The 9,204-nt window shown below is 43.6% G+C and overlaps 1 pseudogene; it reads right to left on the bottom strand.

Moving 5' to 3' along the window:
- Positions 1 to 5,592: 5,592 nt before the first annotated feature.
- LOC132213735 (tigger transposable element-derived protein 1-like) lies at positions 5,593 to 8,805 on the bottom strand (annotated as a pseudogene).
- Between the last annotated feature and the right edge of the window lie 399 nt (positions 8,806 to 9,204).

Here is a 9,204-nt window from a genome sequence, read left to right as displayed (position 1 = left end):
AGACCAAAAAAGGCTGGAAATTGCTGTTCTAGTATATCCCTCTTATCCATCCCTTGTGCACGTGGGAACCAGAGAAATTCTAAAAGGTGAAGTTGAGACAGACTGAGTGGGTTAGGGGTCAGCAGACAAGTGAGGGCCAGCTAGAAGAGGGGGTGCAGGCCAGAGCACCCTGCTGTCATAGGCCTGGGGAGGGAGGGGGCTGTCTCAGGTGTCACTAACCAGATACCTGCTGAACTTGTTTCCATCGTGAGACACAGGAGCACTCAGCATCTCATCCCAAAATACATTTTCATCCTCACCTTTTATTTCTCCCCCAGAATCTCCCAAAACTCTAAAAACCAAATGTAAAGCTGACTGCCTTCAAGCCTTTCTTGCCCATGTCATCATCACTCCCGGGAAATCCTGGTTCCCTCACCAACTGGCAAGTTCTACTTGGACTTTACAGTTTAATTGCAGGACGGCTTCCTCTTTTGAGGTCTTCTTTATCCACGGGCACCTGCCTCTATACATCCACTGACGCTTTTTCATCAAAATGGTGTGTTGTTACATGACTTTAATTATTTCTTTATGTTTGTTTCCTCCACTAGGCTGAGCTGAGTTTTTCCTGGAGGAAAATCCTAGGTTTGTCAATGATTTCATTCCTAGCATCCATCACCATGACTGGAATACAGTTGCATAGCACAGACTTTTACTTAAAGTTAATTAAACTGCATGCAAGGGTGGATTACAAAGAGGAAGCAAGTGAGAAAGAGAAGGCGGGCAAACATGAGCATTTTAAGAACTAAAGACTGTTTTCCCTGCTGTTCCACACTGTGAGCTTAGCAGCACAGGGAGGAGGAGACGGGACATGTGATGGGATGTGATGGGATGAAGATACGCCACATATCTTCGGTATGACACATCAGTGTGCCCAAATCCCCACACCCACCTTGGGACTTTCACTGTGTCGCAGAAAAAGAGTTTATTTGAGCATAAATTGATGCCAATCAGGCAGTGCCAAACCAAAAGTGGTTAGGAGCCCTTCGTCAACAAGAACTAGGGGCAAGGTTTTTATAGAGAAGCTATGAAAGCAAAGCAAATAAATAGATGGGTTATAGTTTCAGCAGCTGTCTTATTCGGGAAAGCCTGGTTGGCTATTTCTGAGGCTCCTTCTTAAGTTTCTTTATCAGAGTTGAGTGCTCAGACTCTTGGGTTTTGGCTGACTTACATAAGCTGCCAAGGCATCTGAGCCACCCCGTCTGTGGCCCCCGTGTTTAGAGACTAACCGTGCTTCTGTCCTCTGTCCAATCTAGAGTAATCTTTTCTTTTCCCTCATTAAATGGATTCACTGCAATAGAACTATTTTAAGTGTCTAAAGTATTTCATAATTTGTCAGAATTTGAAAGATGATGGAAATTAAAATTCACCACATTCAATGTTGAAGCTGGATGGCTTTAGTTGAGTTTGCCATCCAGTTGGATTTTTTTTATCTTAATCTCCACCAGTATCTGTAGCATGCTGAAGATATTTTAGTAGACATGTTATATGAAATACTTAATACAAAATTTTTAAATCATGGTAATCCTGCTCTTTCCATAAGAAAACCACAGTTCAGGAAGATGAAATCACTTGCCCAGCTTTGCACAACCAGTCAGTAGCAAACTAGGAATCAGACTGAGAGTGCGCCCAGCCCAAACCATGCATCTCCGCTCCGCCCCCCCCCTATTCCTTATGCTCCTTCCTATAACCAATGTCAACGCCAGTCCTCAGGCCTTCACTCTTCCAAAATCACAATCTCTATCATGATTCACTTCAACTTCACTGTTTTGTTTTTTTTAATGCATGTTTTCTTCTTGTTTTTTCCCATGGAAAAACTTCTCTCCTGCCCACTCAGGGATTTATAATTCAGCTTGCAGAACCAAAGCACATTTCCTTCTTAGGCAAATTAACTACAAGCTTCGGTGGAGAGTACCTAAACATTTTTCTTCTCAAATGTGTTTAGCAGGGGTGTGCTCTATGGTTGGAATATCAGATAAAAAAAAATAGGTTGGGAGTTTTGAATCATTTATCCACTAGCCAAAATCACTAAAAAGATGGAGAAATTAGCTCCTTAGCACTTTTCTAGGTACTCTGCCTGTTTGAGTGTATTTCTTCACTTAACATGTATTTTGAGTTATGTGAACATGTTTTAATTGACAACGTAAGTGTCTAACTGAACTGCATCTCTATAAAGTGGAGAAGCGCTGGCCTACATGATCCTGCACTAGGTTGTCTCAGACCCCACTCTCCCTGGGGACCATACAAAGTCCTGCTCACATGGTTCTTTTAACAATACATAATTTTTTATTGATTTCAGAGAGAAAGGGAGAGAGGGAGCGAGAGATGGAAACATCAATGAGAGAGAATCATTGATTGGCTGCCTCCTGCATGCCCCCTACTGGGGACTGAGCCAGCAACATCGGTGTGGGCATGTGCCCTGACCTGGAATTGAACCTTGACCTCTTGGTTCATGGGTCGATGCTCAACCACTGAGCTATAACAGCTGAGCTCACGTACCTCTGTAAAGAAGATCTGACTTTGACCTTACATGGTAAGGGAAGGACATAGAGGAAATGTCCCTGGGTATACTCAATATCTGTAAATTTCTGGATTTCCCCCATATCATATATTATTATAGAATATAGAATTCAGTCTGATTTAAGAGCCTAAACTTTATTGGTAGGATGGAACAAATTTATTCTGTGTAGCCTAGGAAGCAGAATGAAGGCTAGAGGATAAAATGTGGGCTGTAAGAAAGACTTTTAAATTTGAGGCAACTAAGTGTAATAAAAACCACTGGAGCTGTTATGGATTGTGCACCTACTATGTGTCAAGCATTTAATTAAATAATGCATAGAAATCAACGCCATGGATGGGTCAGAGAAAGGCATGGATGACTATTATTTAAGTAGACTTCAGACCTATGAGGTATGTTAGATTGAGGTATGTTGCCTTTTTTAATTACTCGATTTGTATGAGCAGAGCAATTTGGAAAGAATGTTAACTATATCATATTTATGGTGCAGAAATCGTATGGACATATCTTCAGTCTCAAAAGAAGGGCCTTATGGTATTGAAGGACAGGATGGCATTCAAGGCCTCTGAGGAGCAGAAATGACCCGTTCCCATTAGCCTAGCTCAGTACCCAGGCCTGAGAGCTGAAGGGAAGGAATGCTTCCAGTTCTAGAATGTGTTTCCTCCTGGCAGCAGCAGCTCATCTAGAGAAGGACATGGTCACTGGGAGACTAAAAATAACTACAATCCTTGCATCCAAAGCAAAAGTTTGCATGGGACCCAAACAAAGGGGCAGAACAAAGGGGATGTTCCATCCAGAAGAGCAGAATTACAGCATCCAGGGCTAGCGTACATGGATGCCAACGAGTGAGAGTGGGAGAAAGCAGCTCACAGATAGAGTTCAGAACTCAAGTTGGGTGATGAGGACCCAGAGCTGGGAGCTGTGGCCAGTGCAGAGCAAGGTGGCCCTTAACGCAACATGGCCAGTGCCCTCATAAGAAGAGGGAAGAGGATACAACGACAGACAGGAAAAGCACCGATAGGACCGGAACAGGGACTAGAGGGACAGCCTCAAGCCCAGGAGAGCCCAGGACTGCCGGCCCCCAGCAGAAGGCAGGAATCAGCCAGGAAGGACTCTACCCAGAGTCTCAGAGGAGTCACGGCCCTGCTGATACCTACATGTTGGACTGCTGGCTTCCAGAACTGTGAGCCAGTGGATTTCTATTGTTTGAAGCCACCCATTTTGTGGTCATTTCTTACAGCAGCCCCCGAAACCCAACAGGACAGCTAATGATGGGGAATGAAGTGCCTCTTCCCCAATCTTCGGAGTCTAAGCTATTCTTATCTCTTGGCTGCGAGAGCCTGGTTTTGAAATCTCTGGGGACACGTGCTAGTAAACCAAAGCAGTGTGTTCCCAGAACACTGATGAAATCTCTGGGCTCTTCCAGCCTGCCCTCTCCCCCAGGGCCCCCCACCAATCTCCTCTGGAGATCACCTGTCTCTCCTGCTGCCTTTACTGTGAAGGGGGTTCCAAGACACAGACACCCCTGCTGTAATGTCCCTCCGAGGGGGCAGCAGGCTGCATACCAAATTGCATCCAAACCAGCGATTCTGGCACAGGAAAGCTTTCCCTCTTCTGGGAGGAAAGAGAGAGCTGTGCCATTTTCAGAGCAGGGCCTCTGAGGGCCACTCAAGGGAAGCAGCCTTTTGAGGGTTACATGTTTGTGCAGCCTGACTGGACCTCAACATTTGTAAATCGGGGACTGAAGCAAACACAAATGACAGGAAGAAAGGCAAGGCCAAACTCCCACTTCCGTCGGCTCAGAATAAATGTCAGTCCCGCTGAAGGCACATTTAAAGCCCGAATGCCAGGATGAATCAGACCTAGTGTTCCTATTTAGATAATAGCAAAATCAGGCTTCAGAGAATTGTTAGTCAGCAAACCGCATTTTGGGGAAGGCCACGCTCCCAGAAAGGAAATGAAGTTGGGATTCCAGATTTAGACCTTCAAGAGACCAGAACCGCAAGGTACAGAGAAGAAAGATCTGAGCTGCTCTTTTTGCTTGAATAGAAGGGAAGCTGGAGTAAGCAGCATGAAAAGCAAGGTTCGCTCACTTTGCAAAGTCCTGTCAGCTCCTTCCAACGACAAGATCAACACCAAAGCACTGTCTTACAGTGGCTTCAGGCGGCTCACCCACCGAATGACCTTCCTGTTTCTCTTGGCCACTCCTTCAGCCTCTCCTTCTACCCTGGCTCACCCCCATGACAGTCAACCCCACTCTCCAGTCTCAGAGGCTGCAGCCCATGCAGTCTTGACTACTGTCCGGGTCCCTGGAAGCAGAGGCAGCTCTCCACTGAGCCTGGGGAAGGCGGGGGCTGTAATTTCCCTTCCTGAAGCTTCTCCCATCCGAGGATGGATGAAAACGGGCTTTGGAGGAAGAGACACTGCTGTACATCCTGTCCTTGTCTGTCAACAGGTGCGGGATGACTGTAAGTGATGGCAAGACATGTTCCATTGTATTTCTCTAACAGTCCACAGTTCTCCCGGCCCTCTTAGAATAACTCCAGTAATGAATGATAGATGTAGCTAGCAGATAGGAGCACTGATATGCAATTTTAAAATGACTTTATTTTTTGTTTCTGGTCCTGAAACAGATTTATTTGAATCTGCCCTCATTGCATTTGGTGGTTTATAGGCACATCTCAGAGATACTGCAGGTTTGGCTCCAGACCACCACAACAAAGTGAATATAATAAAATGAGTCATACAAATTGTGTGATTTCTCAGTTCATATAAAAGTTGTTTGCCTTATACTGTAGTCCACTAAGTATGCAATAGCATTATATCTAAAAAATGTGTGTATCTTAATTAGAAAATGTTGTATTGCTAAAAAAAAAAGTAATAATGCTAACCATCATCTGAGCCCTCAGCAAGTTGTAACATGTGTTTGGTGGAGAGTCTTGGCCTCCAGGTTGATGGCTGTTGATTGATCAGGTTGGCCATCGCTGAAGGTCAGGGTACTGTGATGACATCTTGAAATGAGACTACAATAAAGTTTGTCACATTGATTGAGTTTTTCTTTCACAAACAATTTCTCTGTGGCATGAGATGCTGTTTGACATCATAGTAAAACTTATTTCAAAACTGGAGTAGGTTCTCTCACAACCTGTTGCTGCTGCATCAACTGATTTCACACAATACTCTAAATCCTTTGCTCTCATTTCAACAACTCTCTAATGTCTTCACCAGGAATGAATTCCATCTCAAGAAACCACTTTCTTTGCTCATCCATTAGAAGCAACTCCTCACACTTTAAAGTCCTATTATAAGATGGCAGCAATGCAGTCATATCTCTCAGCTCCACTTCTCATTCCAGTTCTCTTTGATATTTCCACCACATCTGCAGTTACTTCCTCCACTGAAGTCTTGAAAACCTCCAAGTCATCCATGAGAGCTGGAATCAACTTCCTCCAAACTCCTATTAATGTTGATTGATATTTTGACCTCTTCCCATGAATCACAAATGCTGTTAGTGGCATCTTTAATGAATCCTCTCTGGGGACTTTCGATTTACTTTGCCCAGATCCATCAGAGATATCACTGTCTATGGCAGCCTTGTGAAATGTGTATCTCAAATAATAAGAATTAAAAGTCAAAATTATTCCTTGACCAATGGGCTGTAGAATGAATACTGTGTTGGCAGGCATGATAATAATGTTAATCTTGTTGTACATCTCCATTGAGGCTCTTGGGTGACCAGGTGCATTGTCAATAAGCAGTAATATTTTTTAAAGGAATCTGTTTTTTTCTGAGCAGTAGGTCTCAACAATGGCTCAAAATATTTAGTAAAGGATGTTGTAAACAGATGTGCTGTCATGCAGGCTTTCTGGTTCCATTTCTAGATCACAGGCAGAGTATAAGTCTTACGGGCCCTAAGATTCTCAGAAGAGTAAATGAGTACTGACTTCAATGTCAAGTCCCCAACTGCATTAGCCCCTAACCAGAGAGTCAGCCTGTCCTAGGAAGCTTTGGAGCTTTTGGCTTCTCCTCTCTAAAGCTAAAAATTTTAGATGGCATCTTCTTCCCGGATTAGGCTGTTTTGTCTACATTGAAAAACTGTTGTTTCGTGTAGCCACCTTCATTAATTACCTGAGCTAGATTGTCTAGATAACTCAATGCAGGTTCTACATCTGCATTCGCTGCTCACCTTGCACTTTTGTGTTATGGAGATGGCTTCTTTCCTTAAACCTCACCAACCTCTGTTAGTTTCAGACTCTTTTCTGGCAGTTTCTTCACTTCTCTCAACTTTCACTGAATTGAAAAGAGATAGGGCCTTGGTCTGAATTAGACTTTGGTGGGGAACATTTAGTCCATGGGCCATATGAGGCCCACAGAATCCTTTGGTCTGGCCCTGAGAAGGCATTAGGGGTGAGCTAATGAAAAGGTTGACCAAATAGAGCAGGCTAATTTTTAAGTTGATAATTTTGTATGGCCCTCGAATGATGTTATAAATATCCAAATGGTCTTTGGCAGAAAAAAGGGCTCCCCACCCCTGGTTTAAGGGAATATTGTAGCTGGTTTGATTTTCTATCCAGACCTCTACAACTTTCTCCATGTCAGCAATAAGGATGTTTTCCTTTCTTATCATGTGTGTGTTCACTGGAGTAGCACTTTTCATTTACCTCGGGAGCTCTCGCTTTCCATGCACACCTTGGCTAACTCTCAGGCACCAGAGGCCTCGCTTTCAGCCTGTGTCAGCTTTCAGCATGCCTTTCCCACAAGCTTCATCATGTCTAGCTTTTGAGTTAAAGTGGGAGACATGTGACTCCTCCTTTCACTTGAACCCTTAACAGGGGTGGGCAAACTTTTTGACTCGAGGGCCACAATGGGTTCTTAAACTGGACCGGAGGGCCGGAACAAAAGCATGGATGGAGTGTTTGTGTGAACTAATATAAATTCAAAGTAAACATCATTACATAAAAGGGTACGGTCTTTTTTTTTTTTTTAGTTTTATTCATTTCAAACGGGCCGGATCCGGCCCGCGGGCCGTAGTTTGCCCACAGCTGCCTTAGAAGGCACTATAGCAGCGGTTCTCAACCTGTGGGTCGCGACCCCTTTGGGGGTCAAACGACCCTTTCACGGGGGTTGCCTAAATATCAGATATTTATATTATGATTCATAACAGTAGCAAAATTACAGTTATGAAGTAGCAATGAAAATAATTTTATGGTTGGGGGTCACCACAACATGAGGAACTAACTGTATTAAAGGGTCGCAGCATTAGGAAGGTTGAGAACCACTGCTCTATAGGGTTATTAATCAGCCGATTATCAATATTATTGTATCTCGGGGAATAGGGAGGCCCGAGCAGAAGGGGAACAGCTGGTCGTGGAGCAGTCATCGCACACACATTTATTAAGTTTGCTCTCTTCTATGGTGTGGGTCATGGCACCCCAAAGCAATCCCAAAGGTAGCACCAGAGATCACGCTCCACCAGATCACCATAGCAAACATAATAATAATTTAACCATTTGAATTATTGTGAGAATTACCAAAATGTGACACGAAGACACAAAGCGACCAAACGCTGTTGGAGATGGTACGACAGACTCGCTTAACTCAGGGCCACCACAATCTTCAAATTGTTTTTTAAAAAAATGCAATGTCTGTGAAGTGCAATACAGCAAAGCACAGACACCCAATATATAATTTTTATTATATAACCTGGTTATTATATAACCAGGTCTGCCTATACTTCACTTTCAAATTATGACGAATCTTACTAAGCAAACAAGAGTGGCTCAAAATGTTTAAGAATCACCCAAATTAAGTGTAAGCACTGCAGCATACATCGCATCCCCATTTTCCCAAGTCATTATGGTTATGTATATCCTACTTTATTGAGTATATCTGATAAAAAGCTTAGAACTATATAAAAAAAAAACTAATCCTATTTTCATTCTGTTATTCTCCAAGCAGAGTATCTGGCAGGCACTGTGCCAGGCTATAGGAATGAAGAAAACCCTGCATTTGCCCTTAATGTGCAAGTACTGGTGGAAGCAAAATGCACAGTGAGAGAGGCTATTATAGGGAGGACAGCATAGAAGTGAGGAGAGAGAGAAGGGGCAGAGGGTAGACAACTCTGCTCAAAGGTTTGCAGAGGTGTTGACACAGAAGAGGAGGAAAAGAGGTAGGAGGGGTGGAGGGTGGGGATAGGGAATGGTAACAGAGAGCTCAGGTCCTGAGTCAAAGTGGGAGCAAACCTTTGGCATTTTCGGAAAATAATAAAAAGTTCAATGTAGATGAGGGAAGATTTAAATAAGAAAAATAAAAGGGTTATGCAAGCGCTTGAATATGAAGACTATTTTGAAATAGAAAGTGTAAATGTTCTCTTGCAATGCAAAGCCATTGACAGGTTTTAAACACAGGAGTGAAGGATCACATAAGCTTCAGAAAGGCCTCCGGCAGCGGCACGGGGGAGGGTGATTTAGAGAGAACAGGCCTGGCGGTGGGGTGGACAGACCTGTTTAAATACTGTTGCAATGATTTAGTGAGCAGGCGATAAATGACTATGATGAGGACAGTGGCTTAAGGAGGCAGTGACATTATCCCTGCGTCTCTGCAAAGTCTGTACACTGGGAATCAGTCTGGATCAACTTGCTAGTCGGGTA

The sequence above is a fragment of the Myotis daubentonii genome, chromosome 12 (genome assembly GCF_963259705.1).
Source record: "Myotis daubentonii chromosome 12, mMyoDau2.1, whole genome shotgun sequence".
In the NCBI taxonomy this organism is placed as follows: Eukaryota; Metazoa; Chordata; class Mammalia; order Chiroptera; family Vespertilionidae; genus Myotis; species Myotis daubentonii.
Note: the sequence above shows the minus strand (reverse complement) of the source record. Positions and strands in the feature narration are given on the sequence as shown.